This window comes from Macrobrachium rosenbergii, chromosome 41 (genome assembly GCF_040412425.1).
Source record: "Macrobrachium rosenbergii isolate ZJJX-2024 chromosome 41, ASM4041242v1, whole genome shotgun sequence".
In the NCBI taxonomy this organism is placed as follows: domain Eukaryota; kingdom Metazoa; phylum Arthropoda; class Malacostraca; order Decapoda; family Palaemonidae; genus Macrobrachium; species Macrobrachium rosenbergii.
In genome coordinates, this window is record NC_089781.1 from 36,990,079 (window position 1) to 37,012,939 (window position 22,861).

At 40.1% G+C, this 22,861-nt stretch overlaps 1 protein-coding gene across 1 annotated transcript in view; it reads right to left on the reverse strand.

The window, feature by feature from the left end:
• The window catches only part of LOC136826806 (uncharacterized), a 52,817-nt gene extending 31,813 nt beyond the window's left edge, over nt 1-21,004 (reverse strand). Inside the window, exons 1-2 of the mRNA XM_067084247.1 lie at nt 20,715-21,004; nt 3,737-3,820 (exon numbers count right to left, since the gene is read on the reverse strand). The gene's annotated coding sequence lies outside the window, so the exon portion shown is untranslated. The remainder of the gene's footprint in view (nt 1-3,736; nt 3,821-20,714) is intronic.
• Between the last annotated feature and the right edge of the window lie 1,857 nt (nt 21,005-22,861).

Consider the following 22,861-nt stretch of genomic DNA (forward strand, 5'->3'; position numbering starts at 1 on the left):
CGTTCTTTAGTTAGATGTTGTGGTTAAAAGTCGCTTTCGACCGTCGTAGGACATGATCGCTAGGGCCAGACTGGTATTTGCTTTTGACTACCGAAGGGTTACAATTTAACAACAAAGGGAATTTCAACTGGGGGAACAGGGGGGGGATGCCCCCAAGCATTGGACAGGGGACCCCCTGCCCACCCCCCACCCTCCCCCCCCCAATGGCGATGCCTCTTCCTGCAGAAAGATTAATAAGCATGAGCCCTTGAAATACTTAACTCTTAGATATTTTAAAATTCGACTTAACCGATACTCGACTTTATACAAAGTGCAGTAGCCTACTGAAGATTCCTATTTTCAGACGGGACAAGGGAAAGAATCTGGCAACCTTAAATAAACAGAAATGTGTACAAACACTCGTGATCATCGTGGAATATGAAACGAAATATCAAAAAAAGAAAAAGATACTCACTAATCAGTTTGGGTCCTTATTTAGACCTAAGGAGAAACTTAATCCTTTGAATAATACTGGAACCATTTATTAAATTACTTGCCACAGATGAGACCTTGGGATATGCACCTCATTCACCGCTCTTCATACAGTTTTACGAACCACCTTCCATTTATGCATACATACGTGTGTATATGTATGTATATATATATATATATATATATATATATATATATATATATATATATATATATATATATATATATATATAACTCGTAGGCGTCCAGGAAAGGCACTCAATACAGCTGATAGTTTATTCCTAATGCCGACGTTTCACAACTACATTGTTGCATTTTCAAGGCTGAAAAACAGCGAGCTGACTCAATAATTATCATAAAAACATTTATTACAACAACTGATTAAAAACACTACAGTATTGTCTCATTTAAAATGCTAATTCTTTTAAAAATATCTGAGGCACCATGACACTAAAGAAAGACCTACCCAGACAGGAGCTAAAACAAGACTATTGAAAGGAGAGAAAAATACAAATTAAAACACAAATAGATAAAAGGGAAAACAAGGTAACAATAAGGCAAATAGGACCATCAAGCAATAAAAGCTGAGTGGATGATGTTTGGGTGTTCAATGATGGAACTGTTAATTTTATCATTATAGATCCTAAGGTTGTTAAGTCACTGTCTTTCTGTGTTTGTCCTATTATTCGAAAGTCTTTGTTGTCAATGACTGTTTTGCATAATTTAGAATGATTCCTTATGTTGGATTGTTCTGGGTTGGACAATCTACTCCCAGTTCGGAAGCTAACTCCTCTATGGGCGTCTATGCGTACCCTCAGCAGTCTTTTGGTACATCCAACGTAAGTCCCCTGGTTACACCTGGGGCAAGTATACTATGTAAACGACGTTGGATGTAAACAATGGGCTAACTTTGTCCTTGAGCTTGAAAAAGGACCCGATGGTACAAGGATTTTTGGGGATTAATTTTAGGTTCAGTGCAGGCAGTTCTCTCTGAAATAGATTTAAACATTTTTTCCTAAAATTATCGTCATGTAGGTAAAGGGAACGTTGCAAACATTTTCATTTTTGTACCGTGTGGATGGTCGTGGTTTTTTTCATTTTTGATTTAAAAACCTGTTTAAAGCCCTGAAAAGAGCTTTTGAGGAAAACAGTTGTTTTTGAAGTAGTTAGCCAGGGTTACGATCTCTTCATGGAAGGTCATCCAATTCGATGAGTGTGTAAAGGCCCTGTGGAGAGTAGAAATGGAGTTTAATTTGAAATTAAAATAACAGCAACTATAAAAATTCGTACCCAAACCTGTGAAAGTATCTTTCCTATAAATTCCTGTATAAAAACCTTGTTCATTTCTAGAGACTAGAACATCCAGGAACGGTAATTTATTATTAGATTCTTTCTCCAGAGTAAACTTTATGTTCGGGTGTTGGGTATTAATGTAGTCTAAAAAAGAGTCAGCATTAAAATCACGTTTGAACAAAGCGAACGTGTCATCGACGTAACGTTTGTAAAACAATGTCATTATTTTTAATGACATTGTGTATAGACAGGTGGATGGGATGGCAATGGGTTCCCCTTTAGGTCCGGTTTTCGCCAATATCTTCATGAGCTCTCTGGAAGAGAAGGCGCTGGATAGTTGCCCTCTTTCTTTCCACCCCTTGTTTTACAAACGTTACGTCGATGACACGTTTGCTTTGTTCAAACGTGATTTTAATGCTGACTCTTTTTTAGACTACATTAATACTCAACACCCGAACATAAAGTTTACTCTAGAGAAAGAATCTAATAATAAATTACCGTTCCTGGATGTTCTAGTCTCTAGAAATGAACAAGGTTTTTATACAGGAATTTATATGAAAGATACTTTCACAGGTTTGGGTACGAATTTTTATAGTTGCTGTTATTTTAATTTCAAATTAAACTCCATTTCTACTCTCCTCCACAGGGCCTTTACACACTCATCGAATTGGATGACCTTCCATGAAGAGATCGTAACCCTGGCTAACTACTTCAAAAACAACTGTTTTCCTCAAAAGCTCTTTTCAGGGCTTTAAACAGGTTTTTAAATCAAAAATGAAAAAAAACCCACGACCATCCACACGGTACAAAAATGAAAATGTTTGCAACGTTCCTTACCTACATGACGATAATTTTAGAAAAATGTTTAAATCTATTTCAGAGAGAACTGCCTGCACTGAACCTAAAATTAATCCCCAAAAATCCTTGTACCATCGGGTCCTTTTTCAAGCTCAAGGACAAAAGTTAGCCCATTGTTTACATCCAACGTCGTTTACAGTATACTTTGCCCCAGGTGTAACCAGGGGACTTACGTTGATGTACCAAAAGACTGCTGAGGGTACGCATAGACGCCCATAGAGGAGTTAGCTTCCGAACCGGGAGTAGATTGTCCAACCCAGAACAATCCAACATAAGGAATCATTCTAAATTATGCAAAACAGTCATTGACAACAAAGACTTTCGAATAATAGGACAAACACAGAATGACAGTGACTTAACAACCTTAGAATCTATAATGATAAAATTAACAGTTCCATCATTGAACACCCAAACATCATCCACTCAGCTGTTTATTGCTTGATGGTCCTATTTGCCTTATTGTTACCTTGTTTTCTCCCCTTTTATCTATTTGTGTTTTAATTTGTATTTTTCTCCTTTCAATAGTCTTGTTTTAGCTCCCGTCTGGGTAGGTCTTTCTTTTAGTGTCATGGTGCCTCAGATATTTTTAAAAGAATTAGCATTTTAAATGAGACAATACTGTAGTGTTTTTAATCAGTTGTTGTAATAAATGTTTTTATGATAATTATTGAGTCAGCTCGCTGTTTTTCAGCCTTGAAAATGCAACAATGTAGTTGTGAAACGTCGGCATTAGAATAAACTATCAGCTGTATTGAGTGCCTTTCCTGGACGCCTACGAGTTATGATTTCGAGAGCTGCAGCTCTGATGTTGAGTATGTATATATATATATATATATATATATATATATATATATATATATATATATATATATATATATATATATATATGTGTGTGTGTGTGTGTGTGTGTGTGTGTTTATATATACACATATACATATATATATATATATATATATATATATATATATATATATATATATATATGTATATGTATATATATATATATACATATATATATATATATATATATATATATATATATATATATATATATATTATATTTATATATCACATGTGTTCGTTCAAAAGGACAAACCCAAATTGCAATACTTACCAAGGTAAAGATACCAAGAGCTTTCGTTCCAGTCCTAACGTCTGTAACACCGCAGCAATTTTTTTGTCTCCAAAACATCTTGTACTGTGGATAAAAAAAATAAATAATTACTTTCAAAGAAACTGTAATACCTCAAGACTTCAAGGATAGATTCTTAGCAATAACATCTAGAATAGAGAACAAATACAAAACACCCAGGGCTAATCGACGTTTCTTTTGGAGATATTTACTGAGCAATATGTGATATAAGACATAATATGATCTTTCAATAAAATTAATCATAATGAGCAGTGGCTGCGCTGAAAGAAGACCGTTTATGCTTTGTCGTAGAATGGATACAACAGAATGAAGAAATTAACTTTCCAATTCCTGCGTAGTACATGACCTGCTGCTGTAGTAGATTTCAAATTAGGCCAACGATCGTAAATTAACTAAATTATACCTCCCTAATGCAAAACATTAACTCTTACACCACGACTATGTAAGACTGTAAGGACGGGATTGAGTGAATACTGGCTGGGTGTTGACTGGTTTATTGGTAGTTCCTTACTGAATGAATGTACATGTTGTTGTTGTTGTTGATGATTAAGCTGGCCTTATGCCAGCACGGGTTCTCGCTCATGGAGCAGCCCGTAAGTCATTTTTTGATGTGAAGGTGAAATTAAGGATATGTAGTTGATTGCTTTATTTGTGAATTGATGGGTATGCCAGTGAGTGGTGTATGAATGTACATGTTGTTGTTTTAGATTTAGCTGGCCTTGTGCCAGCACGGGCTCTTGCTTCTAGAGCAGCCCGTAAATGAATGTACAGAATCTTCGAAGATGTTATTGGCCTGTGCGGGCTGAAAAGTAGCGTCTACACACAGACAGAACAAAAAAGAGGTAATGTTTCGGGCATCTGTGTTTGTCGGCAGACAAACAAATGGCGATTGTGAGAGAGACGATAAACTTACAGTGATAAAACATATATCAGTGGAAAGGCCAGGAAATTCTACATACGGCCAATTGCATGAGATTCAAGACAGATTAATGAATACAATGCAGTAGCATAATATATGTAAAATGGCGAGAAGTTTGGCGTCTTCACAAACAGAAACATACATACAGTTTGATATAGAAGATTCAGTGGAACATTTATGAGTATGTGATTAGAATGCTTGCGTGGCAATGCAAGTAGTGGTGATTGTACATAAATCAAGACAACAATGGTCAGGGAGAAACTGACAGAAATATTGTATGGTAGAAGTTGCGTTCTGCGAGTGAGAAAAAATGGGATGCTCTTGTTCTGTCTTGTCCCCTCCGATGGATGACGAACACATGAACACACACATGTGCTGGAAAGAGACCGAGGTCTGTGCGACGGGTTTCTTACAATACTCCCCCCGCAAGCAAGGCAACGATGTGGAAATCATCTTGCTGACAATTGTAATTGGCTCGAAGGGCTTGGGCTAGGGGCGGATAGGAGGCTGAAGGGCGGAGCCGGCTGGCAGGAACTCGAGGAGGACGGTAGCGGGTTGAAGGGTGACGTTGGATGATCCTTCGGTAGCCAGCTCGAGGGCTGAAGGATGACGGCAGCTGATCCTTCGGTAGCCAGCTCGAGGGGGCTGGCAGCAGGCTGAAAGATGACGTTGGCTGGTCCTTCGTTGGTCAGCTCGTCCAGTACAAGTTCGTGGGCGGCTTCAGGTTTCCTGGAGGAGGCGTCCAGGGCTCCGGTGGTGGGGTGGGTCATCTCGGAGGGTCGGACATCTCCTCAGAGCTCGGGAACGGCGGGAAACGGGGTGGCAGCGAAGGGTCTGTTGGCGCGTGGGTCATAATCTTGGGTCGGCCGGGTCCTGCGTGTCACTCTGGGGTCACCAGTGTAAGGACAGGATTGAGTGACATACTGGCTGGGTGTTGACTGGTTTATTGGTAGTGCCTTACTGAATGAATGTACTGAATCTTCGAAGATGTTATTGCCTGTGCAGGCAGAAAAGTAGGTCTACACACAGACAGAACAAAACAGAGGTAATGTTTCGGGCATCTGTGTTTGTCGGCAGACAAACATGGTGATTGTGAGAGAGACAATAAACGTACTGATAAAGCATATATCAGTGGAAAGGCCAGGAAATTCTACATATGGCCAATTGCATGAGATTCGAGACAGATTAATGAATACAATGCAGTAGCATAATATATGTGAAATGGCGAGAAGTTTGGTGTCTTCACAAACAGAAACATACATACAGTTTGATATAGAAGATTCAGTGGAACATTTATGAGTACATGATTAGAATGCTTGCGTGGCAATGCAAGTAGTGGTGATTGTACATAAATCAAGACAACAATGGTCAGGGAGAAACTGACAGAAATATTGTATGGTAGAAGTTGCGTTCTGCGAGTGAGAAAAATGGGATGCTCTTGTTCTGTCTTGTCCCCTCCGATGGATGATGAACACATGAACACACACATGTGCTGGAAAGAGACCGAGGTCTGTGCGATGGGTCTTTTACAATACTCCCCCCGCAAGCAAGGCAACGATGCGGAAATCATCTTGCTGACAATTGTAATTGGCTCGAAGGGCTTGGGCTAGGGGCGGATAGGAGGCTGAAGGGCGGCGCCGGCTGGCAGGAACTCGAGGAGGACGGTAGCGGGTTGAAGGGTGACGTTGGATGATCCTTCGGTAGCCAGCTCGAGGGCTGAAGGATGACGGCAGCTGATCCTTTGGTAGCCAGCTCGAGGGGGGCGGCAGCAGGCTGAAAGATGACGTCGGCTGGTCCTTCGTTGGTCAGCTCGTCCAGTACAAGTTCGGGGGTGGCTTCAAGTTTCCTGGAGGAGGCGTCCAGGGCTCCGGTGGTGGGGTGGGTCATCTTGGAGGGTCAGACATCTACTCAGAGCTCGGGAACGGCGGGAAACGGGGTGGCGGCGAAGGGTCTGTTGGCGTGTGGGTCATTATCTTGGGTCGGCCAGGTCCTGCGTGTCACTCTGGGGTCACCAGTGTAAGGACGGGATTGAGTGACATACTGGCTGGGTGTTGACTGGTTTATTGGTAGTACCTTACTGAATGAATGTACTGAATCTTCGAAGATGTTATTGGCCTGTGCAGGCAGAAAAGTAGGTCTACACACAGACAGAACAAAACAGAGGTAATGTTTCGGGCATCTGTCTTTGTCGGCAGACAAACATGGCGATTGTGAGAGAGACAATAAACGTAGTGATAAAACATATATCAGTGGAAAGGCCAGGAAATTCTACATATGGCCAATTGCATGAGATTCGAGACAGATTAATGAATACAATGCAGTAGCATAATATATGTGAAATGGCGAGAAGTTTGGCGTCTTCACAAACAGAAACATACATACAGTTTGATATAGAAGATTCGGGGGAACATTATGAGAACGTGATTAGAATGCTTGCATGGCAATGCAAGTAGTGGTGATTGAACATAAATCAAGACAACAATGGTTAGGGAGAAACAGATGGAAATATTGTATGGTAAAAGTTGCGTTCTGCGAGTGAGAAAAATGGGATGCTGTTGTTCTGTCTTGTCCCCTCAGATGGATGACGAACACACGAACACACACGTGTGCTGGAAAGAGACTGAGGTCGGTGCAACGGGTCTCTTAGAAGACTATTCACTGCAGTTGAGGGAAAAAACATTAAGTGGTGACTCTAAAAGAGGGTAGTTTAGCTGTCAGGGTACAGTACCCACTCACGGCCTGGGTAGCTCTAAGCAGGTTTGGGTCCCAGTACAATTACTTAATTTACTGTACTTGTACTTAAGTACAGAATTTTGAGTACAGTAAATATACTTGTACTGCAGATCTTAAAAAGCAATGTATTTGTACTTGTACTTCGGCCAAAAGCACTTGAAATATGAAGTATTTTTAAGTAATTTTTAAGTACAGTAATAATTATGCAGGTAAATTAGCATAAATAATTAATACCTGATTTTACCATGACTAAGCAGTTTATAAAAAGATATTCTACTTAAATTAGTGTAAAAATATAATAAGACGTTTTACTTGAACTAGTGTAAAAAGTATATATGTAAGTTATTATAAATAGTATTAATATTAAGTTTACATCAGTTATAGCTACTAATGTGCAGCAGTAGTACTAGAGTATTTGGCAACTCTCATGTCGCAGATGCCTGGTGTATCCACCTGAACACAGCCATCCTTAGTGGGCTGGGTTGTTTTTTAATCAAAAGTTGTGAATATAAATTAGCTTGATATTGTGCTGTACAGGTAAATATTTTGACTTTCATATTGAACACCATCAGTGACTTGCTCTCTATTTTGTTTCAAGATTCTTTGTCATATGGCTGATGGCGTGGCTAATTGCATTTTGGCCTACAAATACAAATGTCAGAGCGCGGCTCAAGAAATTATGTTTCCAAGCAATGCCTAGGTCACATGTGGATTTTGGTGTATGTGCATCCGTGTGTGTGCGTGTGTGTTAAAACAAAACAAATAAATGTGACAACTGCAAACAAGCTGCAAACTTCAACCACCAAATTGATAGTTTTAGAGCAACCATAATTTTATATTACATTCCTTTATTCCCTATAGTATGAACACACCTTTCCCTGAGCATTTAATAGGAATTTACCAAGACGAATAAAAAAGAATCAGAAGATTTCTGTACTTCAAAAATTTCAAAATTTACAAAGTCGAGTCAAATTTTAGAATGAACACGCATATAAGGCTTCGTACGTCAGGGAACGGGAAGTTGTAAGGACAGGAGATTGAGTGACATACTGGCTGGGTGTTTACTGGTTTATTGGTAATTCCTTACTGAATCTAAATGTACAGAATCTGCAGAGATGTTATTGGCCTGTGCGGACCACAACGTAGCATCTACACACAGACAGAGCAAAACAGAGATAAAAGATTCAGACATCTGTGTTTGTCGGCAGACAAACAGATGGCGATATTGATAGACATAATAAACGTACAGTGTTAAAACATACATCAATGGAAAGGCCAGGAAATTCTACATATGGCCAGTTGCATGAGATTCGAGACAGATTCATGAATACAGTGCAGTAGCATAATATATGTGAAATGGCAAGACGTTTGTCGTCTTTACAAACAGAAACATACACACAGTTTGATACAGAAGATTCGTTGGAACATTATGAGTACATGATCAGAATGCTTGCAGGGCAATGCAAGTAGTGGTGATTGTACATACATCAAGACAACAATGGTTAGGAAGAAACAGACAGAAATATTGTATGGTTGAAGTTACGTTCCATCAGACAAAGAAAACGAGATGCTCCTGTTCCATCTTGTCCCCTCCGATGGATGACGCACACACGAACACACACTTGTGTTTGGAAGAGACAGCGTCGGGCTCTTACAAATACTTCCCCCCTCAAGACGTGGGTAACATCTGATTAATCAACGTATCTGCTGGGGCGTTGAAGAGTGCTGCGGCTACGCAAAGTGAGCGGGGGTTGCGCTGTGCGTGGGAGCGGCTGGCTGCAGGTGAACAAACACCATGTGTTTGGAAGAGGCGGCGTCGGGGCGACGGACTCTTACAATACTCCTGCCCAAGCAAGGCATCAACGTGGAAATCGTCTTGCTGACAATTGTGGTTGGCTCGAAGGGCTTGGGATAGGGGCGGGTAGGAGGCTGAAGGGCGGCACCGGCCGGCAGAAGCTCGAGGAGGATGGGAGCAGGTTGAAGGGTGACGTCGGATGATCCTTCGGTAGCCAGCTGGAGGGGGACGGCTGAAGGAGGCTGATCCTTCGGTAGCCGGCTCGAGGGCTGAAGGATGACGGTGGCTGATCCTTGCTAGCCAGCTCGAGGGGGGCAGCAACAGGCTGAAGGATAACGTTGGCTGGTCCTTCGTTGGTCAGCTCGTCCGATGCAGTGTGGGGCAGCTTCAGGTTTCCTGGAGGAGGCGTCCAGGGCTCTGGTGGTGGGGTGGGTCATCTCAGAGGGTCGGACATCTACTGAGAACTTGGGAACGGCGGGAAGCGGCGAGGCGGCACAGGGTCTGTTGGCGCATGGGTCGTCATCTTGGGTCAGCCGGGTCCTTCGGGTCACTCCGGGGTCACCAGTGTAAGGACGGGAGATTGAGTGGCATACTGGCTGGGTGTTTACTGGTTTATTGGTAGTTCCTTACTGAATCTAAATATACAGAATCTGCAGAGATGTTATTGGCCTGTGCGGACCACAACGTAGCATCTACACACAGAGCAAAACAGAGATAAAAGATTCAGACATCTGTGTTTGTCGGCAGACAAACAGATGGCGATATTGATAGACATAATAAACGTACAGTGTTAAAAGATACATCAATGGAAAGGCCAGGAAATTCTACATAAGGCCAGTTGCATGAGATTCGAGACAGATTTGTGAATACAGTGCAGTAGCATAATATATGTGAAATGGCGAGACGTTTGTCGTCTTTACAAACAGAAACATACACACAGTTTGATACAGAAGATTCGTTGGAACATTATGAGTACATGATTAGAATGCTTGCATGGCAATGCAAGTAGTGGTGATTGTACATACATCAAGACAACAATGGTTAGGAAGAAACAGACAGAAATATTGTATGGTTGAAGTCACGTTCCATCAGACAAAGAAAACGAGATGCTCCTGTTCCATCTTGTCCCCTCCGATGGATGACGCACACACGAACACACACTTGTGTTTGGAAGAGACAGCGTCGGGCTCTTACAAATACTTCCCCCCCTCAAGACGTGGGTAACATCTGATTAATCACTGTATCTGCTGGGGCGTTGAAGAGTGCTGCGGCTACGCAAAGTGAGCGGGGGTTGCGCTGTGCGTGGGAGCGGCTGGCTGCGGGTGAACAAACACCATGTGTTTGGAAGAGGCGGCGTCGGGGCAACGGACTCTTACAATACTCCTGCCCAAGCAAGGCATCAACGTGGAAATCGTCTTGCTGACAATTGTGGTTGGCTCGAAGGGCTTGGGATAGGGCGGGTAGGAGGCTGAAGGCGGCACCGCCGGCAGAAGCTCGAGGAGGATGGGAGCAGGTTGAAGGGTGACGCCGGATGATCCTTCGTAGCCAGCTGGAGGGGGACGGCTGAAGGAGGCTGATCCTTCGGTAGCCGGCCAGAGGGCTGAAGGATGACGGTGGCTGATCCTTGCTAGCCAGCTCGAGGGGGCGGCAACAGGCTGAAGGATAACGTTGGCTGGTCCTTCGTTGGTCAGCTCGTCCGGTACGAGTGTGGGGGCAGCTTCAGGTTTCCTGGAGGAGGCGTCCAGGGCTCTGGTGGTGGGGTGGGTCATCTCAGAGGGTCGGACATCTACTGAGAACTTGGGAACGGCGGGAAGCGGCGAGGCGGCACAGGGTCTGTTGGCGCGTGGGTCGTCATCTTGGGTCAGCCGGGTCCTTCGGGTCACTCCGGGGTCACCAGTGTAAGGACGGGAGATTGAGTGGCATACTGGCTGGGTGTTTACTGGTTTATTGGTAGTTCCTTACTGAATCTAAATATACAGAATCTGCAGAGATGTTATTGGCCTGTGCGGACCACAACGTAGCATCTACACACAGAGCAAAACAGAGATAAAAGATTCAGACATCTGTGTTTGCCGGCAGACAAACAGATGGCGATATTGATAGACATAATAAACGTACAGTGTTAAAACACATCAATGGAAAGGCCTGGAAATTCTACATATGGCCAGTTGCATGAGATTCGAGACAGATTTGTGAATACAGTGCAGTAGCATAATATATGTGAAATGGCAAGACGTTTGTCGTCTTTACAAACAGAAACATACACACAGTTTGATACAGAAGATTCGTTGGAACATTATGAGTACATGATTAGAATGCTTGCATGGCAATGCAAGTAGTGGTGATTGTACATACATCAAGACAACAATGGTTAGGAAGAAACAGACAGAAATATTGTATGGTTGAAGTCACGTTCCATCAGACAAAGAAAACGAGATGCTCCTGTTCCATCTTGTCCCCTCCGATGGATGACACACACGAACACACACTTGTGTTTGGAAGAGACAGCGTCGGGCTCTAACAAATACTTCCCCCCCTCAAGACGTGGGTAACATCTGATTAATCAACGTATCTGCTGGGGCGTTGAAGAGTGCTGCGGCTACGCAAAGTGAGCGGGGGTTGCGCTGTGCGTGGGAGCGGCTGGCTGCGGGTGAACAAACACTGTGTGTTTGGAAGAGGCGGCATCGGGGCGACGGACTCTTACAATACTCCTGCCCAAGCAAGGCATCAACGTGGAAATCGTCTTGCTGACAATTGTGGTTGGCTCGAAGGGCTTGGGATAGGGGCGGGTAGGAGGCTGAAGGGCGGCACCGGCCGGCAGAAGCTCGAGGAGGATGGGATCAGATTGAAGGGTGACGTCGGATGATCCTTCGGTAGCCAGCTGGAGGGGGACGGCTGAAGGAGGCTGATCCTTCGGTAGCCGGCTAGAGGGCTGAAGGATGACGGTGGCTGATCCTTGCTAGCCAGCTCGAGGGGGGCGGCAACAGGCTGAAGGATAACGTTGGCTGGTCCTTCGTTGGTCAGCTCGTCCGGTACGAGTGTGGGGGCAGCTTCAGGTTTCCTGGAGGAGGCGTCCAGGGCTCTGGTGGTGGGGTGGGTCATCTCAGAGGGTCGGACATCTACTGAGAACTTGGGAACGGCGGGAAGAGCGAGGCGGCACAGGGTCTGTTGGCGCGTGGATCGTCATCTTGGGTCAGCCGGGTCCTTCGGGTCACTCCGGGGTCACCAGTGTAAGGACGGGAGATTGAGTGGCATACTGGCTGGGTGTTTACTGGTTTATTGGTAGTTCCTTACTGAATCTAAATATACAGAATCTGCAGAGATGTTATTGGCCTGTGCAGACCACAACGTAGCATCTACACACAGAGCAAAACAGAGATAAAAGATTCAGACATCTGTGTTTGTCGGCAGACAAACAGATGGCGATATTGATAGACATAATAAACGTACAGTGTTAAAACATACATCAATGGAAAGGCCAGGAAATTCTACATTTGGCCAATTGCATGAGATTCGAGACAGATTCGTGAATACAATGCAGTAGCATAATATATGTGAAATGGCGATACGTTTGTCGTCTTCAGAAACAGAAACATACACACAGTTTGATACAGAAGATTCGTTGGAACATTATGAGTACATGATTAGAATGCTTGCATGGCAATGCAAGTTGTGGTGATTGTACATACATCAAGACAACAATGGTTAGGGAGAAACAGACAGAAATATTGTATGGCTGAAGTCGTGTTCCATCAGAGAAAGAAAACGAGATGCTCCTGTTCCTTCTCGTCCCCTCCGATGGATGACACACACACGAACACACACGTGTGTTTGGAAGAGACGGCGTCGGGCTCTTACAAAGTATTCATCGTGGACAGAAAGCATCAAGAAATGGACGGCAACTGCCCTTTCGAACCTTCAATCTGCCCTTGAATCCACCATTTTCGTTATCCATGGCTACAATTTTCTTATGAAGGTTGAGATTCTCATCAGTCTGTCTACTCAACTGTCTGCTGAATTTAGTATGTTGGCCGCTCTCGAATAGCCAGTGTGATGTTTGCACTCCTACCTGAAGCTGCGCTCGCAAAGCAGCATTTTCTTCCCTCAGGTTTTCCTTCAGTGTTTTGAGATTAACACGACGTCAACCACATTTTTTTTCGCCTGACGTCTCTCAGCAACGCAGTGCAAGGAAAGTCTCTCTTGGGGAACAGCTTCACAAAGCTCGCCAGAAGACCTCCGAAGAAGCTTACAGAAGGCCCAAATTTTAGGAGGACGACTAAGAGAGACTGAGAATTTTGATATTCGTGATGATCACCTCCGTAACAAAATCCAAGAGTATGTGCGAAGGATAGATGATATGAGGAAAATAGAAGAGCAAAACAGGTTGGAAATATCAACTCTGAAGCGTAACGTAAATATCTTGAACGAGAAGACGGAACATTTGGAGAACATGACTACCCAGTAGATCCAAGCACTCATCCTGCAAGCACTGACAGCAGAAGTTCAAATTGAAGTCGAGAAGTTAAGAGAAGAGTCCAGAAGACTGTTGGGCGCTCATTATGTAGACGCTGCAGAAGGAGATCATCTCGTGGAGAAGCTGAATGACTACGATAAGCAGATTGCAGAGTTGAATATGAAACTGGAAGAGAGGAAGCAAGAGAGAACAGCCATGAACATTCAAGTAAATGCCTTGAACGAGGAAGTGTACTGGATGGTGAAGACTCACAAGGGATTACGTAATCAGGCTGCCGATCAGCAAGCGCAAGTGAAGGACAAGGAGAGGAGAGAAAAGCTCGTGAGCTAAAGGAAGAAAACAAAAGAATAAATAACAGCGCAGAAAGGGAAATCAAGAACCTGAAAGACAGCGTGGAAGATCTCTCGAACAAATTTAAATATACCTGCGGAAGGTGAGCGAACGCGGCTGTAACAAAGAAATAAGCGTTCCTAAAAACCAAATCATTAAACTTGAGTTGGTTAACATATTTAATAATTTGTAGATGGACAAAATAAAGGAGAACAGTAATCTTCTGGGCATAAAAGAAGAGAAGAATAATATGATAATCCGTCTAAGACACAAAATGGATGACTTAGATTTGGAAGAATCTTAGTTTTGAGGTGCAAGTAAAGTCAGTGGAGCTCTCTCTCAGCTTTGTGATTTAGAAGGAAATTGATTTAATGGAGAATGTCTAGAAGGTAATGTAGTTTATTTTGTATATACAAAACTGTATTGGAAAAGAGAATAAAGAATCGTTGCTTATTTCAAATCACTCCTTATTCTACCACTGTACCTCTCAGCTGCACTGACATGAAAGTCACGTTTAAGAAACTAATTCAACTCTTCAAAAAGCCATAGAGGAAACTTCTGATTTCGTTACGGTGTGAGTTTGTTCCCTTGAACTTAAAAAGAAATTTGGTAATACATAAACCCCTAAGAAAGCAAAGGTGGAAGGAGAATTCCTTCTACTTACGGAGACAAAGAATGAGGTAGAGATGGGAAAAATAGACATTGGTCATTTCGATATAATAAACATGAAAAAGGTATAAAGGGTTTGAAGAATGGATAGAGTAAAGAAAAATACTGCTAGATAAGGTATAGAATAGTTACGCACACATCGTTGTTAAGTATATCACACTGAGGGTTCCATGGAAATGACTATACCAGTGATTTGAAATAAGCAAAGATTCTTTATTCTCTTTTCCAATATAGTTTTGTACACACACATATATATATATATATATATATATATATATATATATATATATATATATATATATATATATATATATATATATATATATATATATATATATATATATATATATATATATATATATATATATATATATATATATATATATATATATATATATATATATATATATATATATATATATATATATATATATACATACATATACATATATATATATATATATATATATATATATATATATATATATATATATATATATATATATATATATATATATATATATATACTGTATATATTTCAATGGATGGAACCTCCTTCCAAGCAACCTCACCCATTTTTACGTCCGTAATGTAGCTGAGAAAGAAATAGAATTAATCTCAATTGTTTTAATCACTAATTCATAAACTCTCCCCTTCGTTCCCCAAAGTGGTTAAAGCCTAACCCCTCTCTCTGTTCAAAGTGACTACCTTAAGGGCCTTGTTTTCCAGATGTTTTCCTCGACGGCTCCAGACAACGGGCAAGGGAGGGGCCAAAAAGTGAAAAGTTGGTGCCCCGCCTATCCTGAATCTTCCACGAGGGTTAACTGATGCCATGCGGTCATTATAGAAAACGTGACAAAGATTGACCTTTGTGCCACCTATGTGGGACGCAATGAGTAATCCCCAAAGGTTATTTATAAACGATGCAACAGAAATTGAGAGAGAAAAGCTCTCCGAACACCACCGAGGACAGATGTCCTTAACCTTGACTGACCCTTGAATTTTCTATGTGTTCGACCTTGACGCTCAAGCCAGTATACTTTGTAGTGGCATTATAATTCCCTCCTCCATTGCCAGCGCCCTATCGAACGAGAACACCATCATCTTGACGAAGGTAATGTACCAGAATAAGGTTTCTTAGTCAGTCACAATTCCTGTTATTTCTCTGCCTGTTTTTTCATTTATTTTCCACTGTGCGATCACCTTCAGTAATTTGTGTTGGACATTCAGTGTTAACATAATTATGCATTAGTGTTGAACTGAGTTATTTGGCACCATCTGCGCAATCTCTCAGTCCTTTTGACGTCTTATTATTAAGTAACCGTCGTGCAATTTGCAGATAGGCCTCGACTGTGCAATCTCTCGGCTCTATCCATGTCCAGCCCCCCTTCTACCCCACTGCGATGTTTCCTGTTATGAAGACATCATCGACATAGGATATTTATTCTGTGTAGGATTCATTATTTTAGCAGGCCCTTATTATTACCTGTCCAGTAATTCGTCATTCTTCTGATCTGTGTTGTTATGTAAATATAATTAATTAAGAGAACCCTTGAGTTTACGTAATTTCCCTCACATGAAGAAGGCCCTAAGCCACCGTTTCCCTTGTTGGCTACGAATTGTCCTAATATTGAGTCAGATGTGTAATAAATAAAAGGAGAGCCTCGATGGCTAGGTCGGTAGAGCAGCAGCCTCGGACTTCATAGAGGTCTGTGGCACGGGTTCAAATCCGCAGCCGACCAGTCAGAGAGGCGGACACTTTGCTATCCGTGTAGACACCCCGGGATTATGTATGTAATCAATGGATAGGTTTGCTGAAAGCAAATGGGTGTTACAGACTAAAACACACACAAACAAAGCCACTCCAACATCTTCTAAAAACATAACAGACACCTCACACGTCTCGAACTGTCGACCTAACCGCTCAATTCTCCTCGCTGCTGGGAGAAAGGGAGCTGGGGATTTGGTACGATACATGTACACATGCGCTACTGGGGTCTAAACGATGTCAGGCAGGGCAGACGATCGAGGATACGGTCTACCCCAATGCCAAATCAAAGTCCTTCAATAGAAGGCATCGTGCTTACCCCATATAAAAAATTGGAAAAAGCATATAAACGAAGAAGAAGAAGAAGAATGTGTAATAAATAAAAGGAACTCCCTGCGTTCATCCGTTGCCACCAGAACCTAGTAAGTATACTGGCATTCATAGTGTGTATATATATATATATATATATATATATATATATATATATATATATATATATATATATATATATATATATATATATATATATATATATATATATATATATATATATATATATATATATATATATATATATATATATATATATATATATATATATATATATATATATATATATATATATATATATATATATATATATATATATATATATATATGTTTCAAAATTAGAGGCCCCCTCTCCAGAATAAATGGAAAGTTATGAAGTTTTCTGCTATATTCTATCTCCAAGTACATTATTTTAAGTTTCTATTAAGCTATTTTTCATTTTACATTTCTTGTATTTTCAGACTGAGTGACGGAGTTAGATACAGCCATTTCTAACGACTCGGAGGAAATCAGATGGATTGACCGAATCCGGGCTATAACCTTCAGAGAGGCCAGGGATGCTGGCATATCCTTCATTTTGCATTCTTGGATAGCTAAATACATTAAAAGAGATGAATCCTTTGTTAAAAGAAACTGGAACAAAAATCCATATGACTGTCATTGCAAAAAGAGTGAGAATCTTGGAAGGCCTGAAGTCCTTTCTCAGGTGTCAAAGCTGAGGCAGTGGGTAGACCAAGAAAGTCTTTACATAAATTGGCGCTTGAACTAGAAACAAAAAGGGGAAAGAAGAGAAGTTATAGTGCTGTGTATCGTGAGTTGAAAAAATCTAGTATCAAGCCATTTCATGTTATCATCAAGCCCAACATCGCTCAGCAACAGAGAGAAGACCGTGCATGGTTTTGTGGTTCATTTCTTAAAGATTGGGATGAAGCTGACTTTCTCCATGTTGCCACATCAGATGAATTCTTCATTTACACAGTCAGGAAGCCAAATCATAAAAATGACATCATTTGGGCTGCAAAGTTGGATGATATCAGCGATGACGTGTGCTATCGCCATGTTGTGAAATTTCCTGAATGTTTGGGAATTTTTCTCTGTTTCACAGCCAAACAGTTAATGTGGATCAACAAAGAAAAGGGACAGTCATGGAATGGCGAACACTTCAGAGAAACTATGCTTACTGTTGGAGTATTTCCTTTCCTCAAAGATCCTGAAAATGTGTTATCTGTTGAAGAAGTCACATCTTTGCATGATAAGGCACCATGTTTCAAGGCTCTTCAGACACAGGAGCTGCTTTGAAACAGTGGTATCGATTTCTTCTCGTCAAGTGAATTTCCAGGTAGCTCCCCTGACCTTAATGTGTATGAAAACATTGGTAATATCTTAAAGGATCGTGTTGAAGCGCGCACAGTGAACTATGATGGTATACCAAGCCTCAACGACCTGCGAAGAGAGGTGACCGAAGTGCTCAGGGGAATGGAGTTTGAGTCTCAGCTTTTTTGCAATTTGCTGAAATCATACCCCTCAAGAATGCAGGCTGTGGTACAGGCAGATGGAGGCCACACAAAATATTAAATACTCAGAGAGAAACTTAGATAAATACCTGTTCTGAATTACTTTTGTTTTTGTCCATATCAATTTTAGTTTATGCTGTAGAGGGGGCTCTAATTTTGAAAAACCCTGTATGTATATATATATATATATATATATATATATAATAAGAGAGAGAACAGTGAAATACATATATGGGGTGTAGATATTACATATATATATATATATATATATATATATATATATATATATATATATATATATATATATATATATATATATATATATATAATACAAACACACACACACACACACACACACACACACATACATATATATATATATATATATATATATATATATATATATATATATATATATATATATACAGAGAGAGAGAGAGAGAGAGAGAGAGAGAGAGAGAGAGAGAGAGAGATTTATACAAATAGATTTAGACATATAAATAGACATGTATGTATCAGGCTTGTATTTGGACTTAAGTATAAAATTTTGAGTACACAATGGTACTTGTACTTCAGATTTAAAAAAAAAAGCATTGTACTTGTACCTGTACTTAATTGTACCTGTACTTGGGCCAAAAGTACTTGAAAAATAAAGTACTTTCATGTACTTTTCAGTACAGCACAGTAATAATTAAACAGGTACATTAGTATAAATAATTAAATAATTTTAACTGCTTTTACTATGACTAAAGTAGATTATAATAAGATATTTTACTTAACTTAGAGTAAAAAATATGATAAATAATAGTGGTGTAGGTATTAACTTTACATCAATTATAGCTACTGTACTAATGTGGAGTAGTGATACTAGACTATCTGGCAACTCTCATGCCACGGTTGCCTGGTGTATCTAGCTGAACATACAGGGTAGAAGGGTTTTTTAATAAAAACTTGACATTTTTTGTGTTACCATCTCTAAGAACATAAATTAGTTTGATATTGTTTTGTACACTTAAAAATTTTGATTTTCATACTGAACACCATCGGCGTCTTGACCTCCATTTTGTATTAAAGTTTTTTTCTCACATGGCTGCTGGCGTCACTAACTGTATTTTGACCTATAAATACAATGTTTGGGTCATATGTGGAATTTTTTTTTAAAGGCCAATAAATGTGACAACTGGCGTAACTTATTCAATCACAAGCTGCAGATTTCAACCACCCCAATTGATAGTTTTGGAGCAACCACAAATCCTGTGCAATGGAGGGGATTAAATGTACCATCCAACTGGGTCTCTCCCATGTTGAGCTTAACACAGTAATTATTTTATATTTAATTTTTTGCCATTATTGCTTACTAGGGTAATCATTAATTGTGAACTCAGAATATTATAACTACTTTATATTATTAAGATCTGTCTTATCAATTAAAATAGGAAATCTAATAGAATTTCTATCATTGCCTTTACTTGTGATATATTACCATAATATGCTCTCTCTTTAGATATTTGCTAATGAAGTTGAAATAAACATGTATAAAAAAATTAGGTAAGTGTTTAGAAGTACTTGTACGCTACTCGAGTACAATGTTAAGTACTTGGACTTAGACTTACTAAGCAAATCGTCTGTACTTATACTTGTAAATTTCTTCAATATTTGTACTTGTCGGCAAATATTGGCACATGTACTTGAACACATTTCTGGCTCTTACTATGAATTTCGTTTCAAGAGAACGCTTTCGAATATCCCTACCTGTAGTCTCGCTGATCTAAATCAAAAACAGAATTATTAGCTGCCATACTGTAAACAATGACAACAGTTACACTTCAGAAAAATAAATAACCAGGAAAAACGACCGTTCGGATCCAGGCTCAAGCATCATTCGCCTAAAGAAGAACAAGGAAAATTTTTACATTTTTACTTTAAGAGGAGGCATTCTTTTACATCAACACTACACAGGGAAAGATTACAGTATAAATAAAAACCAATGTTGGCACTGAATTCATTAATCCGAGGCGCGGTCTTGGAAACGTCATTTTTATTAGCAAATCATTCCTATTCCACTGAACCCTAAAAAGTTTTGAATAGTTTTGACAAAGCAGAATAAAAATGTACAAAAGATTCCCTGTTCAGAGTGACACTTGTTTTTTATCAAGATATACATAAGGAATTAAATGCAAATTTCAAGATTAAAATTATATGTTTATAAAACTCTAACAACACCACAAAATTTTCCCATTGTCAGCCATGTTCCACAATATCCGTGATTATACCCATCACATTCCCACCTTCACGCAGTCAACCAGACTCTTGATGGAATACCCTGAGCAGCCGTCTCCAGCTTCTACTTGATTAACTCTAGCTTAAAACAAATATCAAGGCAGCAAAAGTTAACCACCATACTCACTTGCACGAACAGGAGCTACTATAGTCGCAACACAATTTTCAGCTTCACTTGTCAATTGTTCACGGCGAAGGTTCTTGCCTGCTCTACCAGATGAAATTGATGCTCTTCCACCGTCCGCTGTGATCAGCGCTCCAATGACAGTTGCCTAAAACAACTATAAGTAAAAGCCAGGGCTCTTTGCGGTCCCGCCCACTACACGCCAGTGATTGGCAAGCTCTCGAAAGCGGAATGACGTCACACTAATTAACCAGTATATGATTTGACTCTGTTCGGTAATGTTGAGCTCCATGCAGATTTGAGTTCCCGAAGTTGTGAAGTTTGCAATTGCTATCTCCGGGAAAAGATATATTAAGTTATATAATATCATCATGAAGATCTTGGGTCATTTTGTCTGTACATTTTTTCTTTTGATCCTGAGCAGTCTAAATACAGAAGCGTCTTTTTTTTTTAATTGGTGTTGACCTACGTAAGTGATCCTGCTAGTCAAATGTTAATATCATTGTGAGATTAGGCCTACATATCAAGTTATATTTTGAGTCAATGACAGGGCATAGGCCTACACATCAACTTCTTATATTTTGAGGCAATGACAGGGCATATCCTACACCTCAACCTCTTATATTTTAAGGTAATGACAGGGCACAGGCCTACACTTCAACTTCTTATATTTTAAAGCAATGACAGGGCATACGCCTACACGTCAACTTTTTTTATATTTTGAGGCAATGGCACGGCATAAGCCTACACATAAACTTCTTATATTTTGAGGCAATGACACTGCATAGGCCTATACATCAACTTCTCATATTTTGAGGCAATGACACGGCATAGGCCTACACATCAACTTCTTATAGTTTGAGGCAGTGACACGGCATAGGTCTACACATTAACTTCTTATATTTTGATTTAATGACAGGGCATAGGCCTACACGTCAATTTCTCATATTTTGAGGCAATGACATGGCATAGGCCTACACGTCAATTTCTCATATTTTGAGGCAATGACATGGCATAGTCCTACACGTCAATTTCTTATATTTTAAGGTAATGACAGGGCATAGGCCTACACGTCAATTTCTTATATTTTAAGGTAATGACAGGGCATAGGCCTACACGTCAATTTCTTATATTTTAAGGTAATGACAGGGCACAGGCCTACACGTCAATTTCTTATATTTTAATTTAATGACAGGGCATAGGCCTACACGTCAATTTCTCATATTTTGAGGCAATGACAGGGCATAGGCCTACACGTCAATTTCTTATATTTTAAGGTAATGACAGGGCATAGGCCTACACATCAAATTCTTATAGTTTGAGACATTGATAGGGCATAGGAACACACGTAAGTCTCTTATCGCAAATAGTTTTCCACCCTTATCTGTTGGAAATAGGGTAGTTTTTAACTAATATTGTAGCTCCGACCCCACATCATATAATGTATATGCATACGGTGAAATGTACACGTATAAACAAGTACATATACATATACATGTGTACATGCGTGTATTGCCATAGTAAATGTAACGCCACTTATGCCACAGAGAATAAAAGTAAAATTTGTGGGCACGTAGCCGATGGCACACATAGACCAATCATAGGGCTGTCTTGACCTTAACAACTATTGAACTGCTCTCAACGAATTATATAGAAAATATATTTACAAAATGGATAACAAATTATATTACTGTGATGATTAGATATAAGGCTGCTGTAGCATTTCTATGAAAATGAAGGCTGTGGTAGGAAGGCATAGGATGCTTACCGAAATAAGAAAAAAATAAATGATAGCTAAAAAAGACATGTATGAGATGATTCAAACGAATTTGTGAGTAGCCCATGGTTCATTTCATTTTGTTAGACAAAATGATACATAAGTATTAGTAAATTACTCTCTCTCTCTCTCTCTCTCTCTCTCTCTCTCTCTCTCTCTCTCTCTCTCTTTTCTCTTTGTTGTTACGAGAATATTCTAGCGTAAACTATATTCAGAAAGATATCGATTACTTTTAATTAAAACAAATTACTAAATTTCAATTAACCCTTTTTTAGGCGAAGAGCCTGACCAGGATCTTTGTTTCTTCATGTTTGGCGAGGTGCCGCAACCAATCAAATCGTTTTAGTTGGACCATGTGGATTTCAGCCAATAG